The sequence below is a fragment of the Alosa pseudoharengus genome, unplaced genomic scaffold (genome assembly GCF_046254945.1).
Source record: "Alosa pseudoharengus isolate Yale_2024_CS ecotype anadromous, Long Island Sound unplaced genomic scaffold, YU_APseudo_1.1 YU_APseudo_1.1_scf_6, whole genome shotgun sequence".
NCBI lineage: Eukaryota > Metazoa > Chordata > Actinopteri > Clupeiformes > Clupeidae > Alosa > Alosa pseudoharengus.
Genome location: NW_027468848.1, coordinates 18,342,681 through 18,352,651, shown reverse-complemented (window position 1 = coordinate 18,352,651; position 9,971 = coordinate 18,342,681).

The following is a 9,971-nucleotide window of genomic DNA, read 5'->3' as shown; positions in this document are numbered from 1 at the left end:
CAGACCAATTTGATGCAGTGTCCTTGGTCTGAGCACTGACAAGCTGACCCCCCACCCCTTCAACCTCTGCAGCAATACTGGCAGCACTAATACGTCTATTTTCCAAAGACAACCTCTGGATATGACGCTGAGCACGTGCACTCAACTTCTTTGGTCAACCATGGCGAGGCCTGTTCTGAGTGGAACCTGTCCTGTTAAACCGCTGTATGGTCTTGGCCACCGTGCTAAAGCTCAGTTTCATGGTGTTGGCAATCTTATAGCCTAGGGCATCTTTAAGTAGAGCAACAATTATTTTTTCAGATCCTCAGAGAGTTCTCATAAGGTGCCATGTTGAATTTCCAGTGACCAGTAGGAGAGTGTGAAAGCGATAACACCAAATTTAACACACTTTTTTTACATCTGAGACCTTGTAACACAAACGAGTCACATGGCACCAGGGAGGTAAAATGGCTAATTGGGACCAATTTGGACATTTTCACTTAGGGGTGTACTCACTTTTGTTGCCAGCGGTTTAGACATGAATGGCTGAAATGGTGTTGAGTTATTTTGACAGGACAGTAAATTTACACTGTTATACAAGCTGTACACTGACTACTTTACATTGTAGCAAAGTGCCATTACTCACTTTTGTGAGATATTCTAAGTAACAAGTGATGACCTATCTCTGCAGTGTGCTTAGCATAAAGCAAATGACATGGTCAGCTTCCAAGCCATGCCTTTTGAATAAGTACTTATTATGACAATGTAACATTTATCAAGTAGTGTGACGAAATGTATTCCTTATTGTTTTGATGAAATATATAGCATTCAGTACACAACTAAATACTACATAAATCAATTTCCTAAAGAATGCATTACTCTAATGTACATCATTTTACACATTGACATCATGTACATTGACATGACATCTAAATAAAGTCGCCCTGTGAAATGATGAATTGCACTGTATTGCTAATTCCTAAATCTATTACACCATATAAACTTCCACCATTATTGTAGAAAAAAACCTTCAGAGACATGAAGCATCAATTAAATCCCAAGGTAGAGTAACATTTGCCTCCTGGCACCTTGATAAACCAGTTCACTCAGTGCATCAAACTGGGCCGACACACATGTTCTTGTCTCACTAGTTGTAGGTTTAGTGATGCATTTGAAAAAGGTCATTTCTCCTCTTTAAGGATGGTTGTGTGTAACTCCTAAATGAAGAAGGCCCATTTTGTCTATATGTTCATCTGAAGGGAACCTGCATCCTCTGTGGTAAATACACACTGGCTTTGCTGAGATGACACATCTGTATCCCCCATTAATATGCAGAATAGGTCTGTGTAACTCAACTAAACTCTGTTTTTATGCAATGACTGTGTTCATACTGTTTTTTTATGCAATGGGTGTGTTTGACTGTGTGTGTTTATATGCTGCTAATGCTGTTTTATATGTTTCTATTTATTCTTTTTTTAAGTAACACTAGCACTTAAATTATATTTTTATAGACTCATGAATGATGCACTGATGGGAAAGCACTTTAAATTTCGTTGTACCTATGACAATGACAATAAAGACCTATTCTATTCTGAAACAGCTTCCTATGAGTAACATGAAAAGGCAACCACAAGACAGGAACGTGTCCTCCAAAAGCTCCATATCCGTGCTATAGCCATCACAACTGAACTGATGAGTGTATACAATGACAGTGTATCATTAACAATTTATAGTGGGAGAGTGCAAGAGAGCTTTTGGGGAAATACATGCCAGGTGGGTATATCCAAAGTTCTGTGCAGTTTGACATTTAACCTTTTCAGGAAAGCATCTTCATTGCTGAGTTTCAACAAACTTATGAATTACAGTCTTTTCTGCAAGAATTACATCACATATCTGTGACTGGAAATCAGGACTTGGAATACAAAAATCAGAAAAGAAAGCCTCAACACATGTCTCAGCACTTATTTAAGTGTAATGGTAGCCAGCCTGTAAAGGGTGTAGAGTGAGTAAATCTCCCTGACACCTTAATAGACGTGCGACTGCCAGAGGCTGCTGGCTCCTTGCCACCATGTCTATATGCCAATCTGAAGTGCTGCAAGTTCGCCTGCCTGTTTAAGTCCAGGCTGGGGTGTATCCAGCCAACACAATGCAGGTTACATCGGTGCTGTGACCCAGATGGGACTGAGTGTGAGGGGTGTGAGTGGACGAGTCTAGTCCGTAGAATGTTGAGTAAACCTCTCTCCCAACACTCTAAAGGTGCTATGTTGAGTTTTTTTCAGTTAAAAAAAAAACAAATGACCTAGAAACATCAACATGTGAATGAATGTGAAGGAACAACCTTTTTGACATAATGTCAAAAAAAACCTAAGCTCTGTGTTACCCAGATATCCACTGAAGTTAACATGCAAAGCAACTATGCAAAGCGTCGGCCCAGTTCTTTAGTAATATCACTTTAAAGTTTAGACCATGTGTGGCACTGAACATGCACTGCAATGCAAGTCAATGAAGAGTGACGTGTGGCTGGACAGAACTCCACATAGCTCCTTTAAGAGTCGTGCCAGCGACAGACGTCTTCTTTGCTACCACGGCCAACTCCCAATCTGAGGTGCTGCAAGTTCCCCAGCACAGGGCTGAACCACTCAACTACATAAGTCCTTCAGTAATCTCATAACCTGAATTTGCCACTGTATCATGAACACTGGTAGAGTGTTGGTGTCTGATCTGATCCATACATGGCATGCAGAGACTCAGATATTATAGGGAAGGTAAGGTAACTTTATTCATATAGCACATTTTTATTGCACAGAGAGCAACCCAAAGCACTCTTTTATTATTATTATTATTATTATGCTTCCATAGCCAATGCCTCCAGGAGTATGGGGACCAAAACAGCCTGAATAAGGACAGCTGTGGAATTAAAAGAAGCAATCGGACAACTAGTTCATTATTATATATTTTCTGTTTTTGTTTTTTTTAATGAGATGACAATATTTGAAAGGTCGGGATCCAGCTGCCAACTTGCCCATGCATTACATGCCGGGTAATAACTTGCCATTGGGTAATGTTTGTCATTAAAAAAACAGGACAGTGACACAAATACATCAGTTCATCATCCCCTAAAGTGCAGGCCAGTCATGGACCAAAACAAAGCATCTGGCCAGCCTAATCTTTCCTAATGTTTGCCCTCTCTCCAGGTGCACCTTTGGAACACAATGACATTGTTTCCATGCTAGCATTACACTGACACAATTTCCCACATTCTCTGTACGGGTGCAACACAGAACGCAATTTAAGAACAACAATATCATATCAAGCTCCATATAAAGACCCTTTCCCACTTACAGTGAAAAGCATTTAGACCGATTGAATGCTTACGAGTTCATGTCCCAAATTTGCCTAAAGAGAAGTGAGCAAAAAGCCTGTTTTGGCGAGGCCCCTAGCCAGGGTGCTGAAGTGCTTTGCAGGGATCAGACCCTTTCATGGAATTTTCATTATCAGCATCATAGTTGGCCCCACAAGACTTCCTTTTTAACATTCCATATGTTATCTTAATGCAGAGGAAGTAGATTGGGGCCCAAATAGAACGTTCAAGCATTGTTTTTGTTTACCTTGTTGAAAGGGTCCATATAACTCAACAACACAATACGCTAAAGATTTCAAACTAACCTGAAGGAAAGGTTAAGTATGCTGGTTATCTTACCTGGAGGTCCTTCAAGCTTTGCTTTCTTAACTGAAAGAAAGAGAGACATAAAGACATGAAGTTACTTGGACATTCAATCTTTTGATAAAAAACAGGTTTCTTTTCCAAATAAATACCATGACAGGCACTTTGGTTACACAGACCATAACTGAATGACATTAAAGTTATTGCTACCTTTATTCCCTTATCTACAAATTGATCCATTAAAATTGATCCATTTAAAATTTAAAATCTCAAAAAGATGTTCAGCACTAGCTTCTCCCACGGCTATAATTTAGAAGGCGGAACAGAAATAGCACACTAATAACACAGTCAAATATTGATGGTTCTACTGAAAGCATTGGGATCAACATGGCTGCACCATCTCTCAGTAATGAGGTGAGACACAAACACAATCTCAGGCACCTTTTTCTTTTGGCTGCTCATCAAGCGTTGTCGTGTTCAAATTGACTTTCTCAGACTCTATGTGCACCTGCAAGTGAAAACCTCAGCAACGCACCTACAGTCACCCACTAACTGACACTAAACACTTGTATTGCTCCCCATTAAAGTAATGCGATGTAGGAATTCCACTTTTTGTCCATTTTTAACAGACTGGGTGCCCGATTCATGCTAAGGGGGTACCCAATTTGTCTAAAACTGACAAAAAATGTCACGCTCCTACCTGCAACAACAATGTCCCATAGTGCAATACCAGGTATTCTGGGCACACGTTGGCAATGTCAGAGACTCCATTCTCCTTAGTCAGTGTGGCATCAAAATGAGTTTGAAACACAATGGGCCATTTCAGATGACTGAACCACAGGCATAACTTTTTATTATTGATTATTAAATATTTAATGGGTGAAAAGCACAGCGTCTTCAGAGTAAAAAAAAAGTGTTTGTGCTTCGAGTTTACTCTGTCTCGACCATCTACACTGCCTTGTGAATGATATATATGTGTGTGTGTGTGTGTGTGTGTGTGTGTGGTGTGCTTAAGGGGCTGCCAGATCCCCTTGGAAATCATCCAATTACAGATGTGGCCCAGAGACAGAGAGGCCCGGGCAGCTGAAGACAGCTCACTGTGGGGCAGAACGGAGATGGTGGAGCTGATCGAGGACACTCGCCAACCCCACACTTTAATTGGCAAATGTACTTGCAGTGTGTGTGCTACTTTTAATTCCATGTTCAGTATGTCAGTTGGGTCCATGAGAGAATGAGTGACCGTGATAAATGGAGGTAATGAATGAAAAGGAAAAAGAAAGTTTGTTTAAAATAAGATTTTTGATGAAGTTCACGGAAACCAGAAAGCCTATATTTAAACAAGACATGCTATAGCTGACAACTGACAGACATGCTGTGAAACTCTCCGCATTCAGACAATCAAAGTTATGGACATTTCTTAATATCTGGCATCCGGAGGAAAAGCCTTTGAAGAGAAAACAACACAGAGATGAAGATTATGGCTGTGAGAGGTGATTCAGGTCCTTGTTATGGTCAGTGGATGTCAACCAAAGTGAAGTACTTGTACTTCTCACAATTTGCAATGGTGGCCAAAGGTGGGGAATATAGGATGAACTCAAACATCAAGGCTCCCATCATAAAACATCCTCAACTTGAAGCCTGTTGCATTTGCCTTCATTCATGCATTCTTTTTTCATTCACTCAGTTAATAATGATAACGGTAAATAGTCACCGGTTTTAGGGGCCCAGAAACAGGTATGACTAAACGACTGAAAATGGAAATGGTTATTTGTAAATGTAACACAACCCTGGTAGCTTTTACAACACCTTTTACAATGCACAAGCTAAACTACTTACACATTGAATAAGGGGAGATGTGTTAGGACTCAGTGATCTAGTGAGATTATTAAATAACACTAAATGTAATCTGCACCTGAAAAGAAGCTCTTAGTAAAAAAAAAACCATGATTGAACTGCTACAGACAGTCAAATGACATAAATCAGAATGCAGACATGGGGACCTTGGGGAAACTACTCTGACACTCTGAGTCTGCGCTAGAGGCTGAACAAGTGAGAGGGCTCAGACAGGAAGTGGGATTGTGTCGCTGTGTTTGAGTGCGTCCCGGCCCATGTGAGATGCGCACAGCACAGCACCAGATGGCCGGAGGATTACACCCCCCCCCCCACCCCCTCTGGCCCTGCGAGTTTGAATCTGTACTGCCCTGCCCGACTCAAGCGCCCATTACAGCTCTCCAACTCACGGCCACTTTCTCTCTCCATCCATCTCTCTCTCTTTCTGTCTTTTTCTTTTTCTCATAAACACTCAAACATGCACACTCACACACACACACATATACACACACACACACACACACACACACACACACACACACACACACACACACACACACACACACACACACACACATCTACTTCCCCCCTCAGAGTTATTTCCACTTCTTTGCATGTAAAATGCAGTTTACGATTTGATTTCAGTTTCACAAAAGGTTGGTAATATTTGCCTGTGCTCCCTTCCATGCTCCTGAAGCACCATGTTGGTTGTCCAAGATTGTTTATGGCTCATTTTGTCAGTGTAGAATTGTGACAAGCAATACAACACACTATATAACCCCTAGAATACACACACACACACACACACACAAAGTGCATTTGGGATACTTAAGAATAGAACATTTATTGGTCTTAGGAAAGTGAATGGGGGAGTCTGTAACTCCTTTCCTCTATAACCAGCATAAAGAATAAAACTAATTAAGGTAGCTTAAAAACAGAGTTTTTTGTTTGTTTGTTTACAATATGAATTGCCATTACAGTACACCCGTGTTTAAGTGGTCCACTTTTAAACAAGATATCAACAAAACAGTCACATTCATTTTGCTGTCCATCCAGTGTGTGCACTAGTGTGTCTGGTGTTCGTGCACAGTCTTGGCTGGTGCCAGTCCTCAGACTGACCCAAACACTTTTCAGCCAGTCAACACATTGCCTTAGGAGCACGGAGAATGGAGGGGTTGATTGGCTGTTCAACTCAAATATTAACAACCTTTCGCCAGAATCGAAGACTGCACCTGCCACTGTCAGAGAGGACTTTTGAATCTTACCAGTTCAACCCACACAAAAGACACTGAATGGATGTTGACACTTTTGACAGGTTCTGAGCAGGCAGCCTGCATGCCCACCAAAGCCCACAGAGGAGAGATGAACCATTACTGCATAGGTGGGTGATTGTGATTGATGTATAGCTAAGGAATGTTGATGACAATATTACAGATCTGTCATTTGAATTGGATAGGCTTTATTCCCATTAGGAAACCTCGCTTATGCTATTGCAGAATTTACTAGTTTGGTGTAAGAATATGTTCATGCATGAGACTTAGGCAATGTCTCATATTAGGCTACTGTCAAAGATATGCATGAGACTTAGGCAATCTCATATTAGGCTACTGTCAAAGATTTGTATAGGGTTATAGTATTAAAGGTGTGATGATAAGCTATTCTAAATAGCTAGATCTTAGCAACAGTCTTTAAATTGATTCATATATGTGAGACCCTTAGCCTTTTTATAATGCGATTAGCATTTCAAAGTTCCTATTGCACACTTTAAAAAAGTATTGCACATTCTATCTATTGTAGGCCTACTTTCTTTCGTATGCAAGTGTAATATTTTTTTTTTTCTCAGAATAGAAAAGAAAAGAAAACTCACCTCGGACGCACAGAAGGGACATTTCCGCGAGCGTTCAAAGCGCTGTTCACGAGTTCAAAACGGGACACTTTCAACGAACATAAATCCCAACCGCCTGTGGCATCTCCGCTTACATTTCTCCGTCCACCTGAACCATTAAATCGTGAAGAGCTAAACAAGGAACTGAGAAATTACATGTTGAAATTTCACTTTGACGCGACGGTCCGCTTATAATAACGCCATGATGAGAGTGAAAAGTAAGGATTTACTAGTGCTCCGAGGGATGGGGTTTATATTGACATTATTGACATAAAGACCTACCAATACAAGCCTGGCAAACATGTAAGTAGGCGGTTCTTAATCACAGATAACCAATGGGAGTTGTTTGAGAAGGTGACAGGTTCATGTCCAATTCGAACAGGTGGCAGTGAGAGATCCACAAAACACCTTTAAATAAAAAAGCAATATTTTTGTATAATCAATTTGGCTTGTACATTATGGCCCAAGACAAATATATGAACAAAATATGCAATACATTTGCAATTATAAAATCTCATCAGTTTGAATGAGGCATTTAGGAGGCTTTGATATTGCTTTTTTATCGAAAAAAATCCAAGATCTTCTTTTTTGTAAGTCCTAAAACATTAAACATCCCTCTTCTCCCTGAAAAACATTTTATGGGCTTTTGCACGGACTGGACACAGACAGTCAAAACAAGTAGGCTATTGCCTGTGTCGGGTCTGTATGTGAGTTTACAACTGAACAACTGTACCAACTGTAGGCTACTGCCCCTGAGAAAGGCACGACATGAACCTCTGGTTGATGAAATGGCACCATCTGGTGGACATTGCAGTATCAGAAAGTCTGGCAGACTTTTAAAACTGGTTACAACTAAGCTTACTCAGGCTTGGGTCAATAGAAGCATTTAAAGGCATCAGTTTTTTTGGTTGTTCAAAAACACATATTTAATCAGTTTTTACTTTTGAAGCCTGAGACCTCGATCCCCAGATTCCTACATTTTGATATCTACAAGTACAACTTTGAGCAATGTCTCAATGTCAAACTACACAAGTGATTAAATGGGGATGCCTCACAGAAAATACTAATGTCAGTGTAGCTGCTGTATTTTCAGATAATTTGTTTTCATGACTGTCTCACATTCAGGCATCATATTTTACATTTTGACCTAAACAGACAACAGGGCTATGATAATATGTCTGTTATAACAGTCTAGCATTTTAGGGAAACTGTGCAAAATCTATGCACCCTGCAACAACACATTTAGTCATTTAGTTATCAACACATTTAGTCATCCATGTGACCACTTATGAAGATATTATAGGCCTACAGTAGTTTTTCATGGCAACACCACACTCACACTGAAGAAAGTGTCCAGACACCATATTTGTGTATCAGAAAAAGATTGATGATTGAATAATGTACAACACGTCAGTCCAGGTCCAGATGTTATAACAGTCATAGAAAAGAATTGCACTACTTGTTCCTTGGCAGCTTTCTCCATATGTGTCAGATTGATTGGATTTTACCTCTTAAAAGTGAACATGATATGGTATTAGGCAAAACTTTAAATACTTTAAAGCTGAAAGGGAACAGAAGAGCATGTTCTGTGTATAGAGATTGAATTAGAATATCTGTGGAATCAAAGCAAAATAAAAATGAATCGAATCAAGTGAATTCTCAGTGGCAACTGGACAGGCTGATGTGCAAAACAATACTTGTGTCGAAGGAAATGGCCATTATCACAAAACAGAGGTAATCAGGATGGATGCAAAGCATGTTCTTTACCCAAACAGTTTACAAATGTAGGCTATTATTTGAAAACACAGTTGGTGTGAAGTATGTTTTGTTTTGTTTCATTTTTCAGTATCACTTGTGTTACCTTTGGAATTGTTTTTTTAATCTAGGAATAGACAAAAATGTAATTAAACAACTCACTACAATAGAAATCATGGCAGTTGTTAGGGTAGTAAGTTGTGAAAAAATTAAATATGCAACTAAAGCAGACATGGCTCTTTCTAGTTTCAGCTCAGGAGAAGTAATAATGTCCCTGAAGCACAGAAACAAAATGATTTGGATGTACACTTGAATTTCTTATCCTTCAATGCCTGGGAACCCTCATTAATCTATTAAACGCCACCATGCAGACTAAGCATTAGGCCTGCGCTTGGCTACGAATGCCAGACGTTGGGGATATCAAGGATGGCATTAGGCCTACTGCATTTTTTTGGATGACACAGTTCTTGGAAATAGATGCAACATTGTATTTTTCATTTTAACATGATCATAAGTTACATTGTCTTATTACTAGGATTCACTTGTCAAACTGTACTAGGCTACTCTGTAGCGGAGAATATTTTCCTGGCCACTATTTCAGCCTCGATATGGCTTTGAAGACTTCCTCTTGCTGTGAAGGCCTTCCTCTCTGCTCGAGCTGAGACTGGGACAAATAGCACGTGTACTGGGCGTGTTCAGTGAAACGCCTCCTTATAACAAAACCAATGATATGGCTCTGCGTCAGAATATATTTACTCCATTCTAATATATCCAAATAAGGCATTCATACGATGATTCTATTGGATGTCTCGATCCAAACAACGAATCAGATTAATGACAGATCTCCAGCTGTACGCT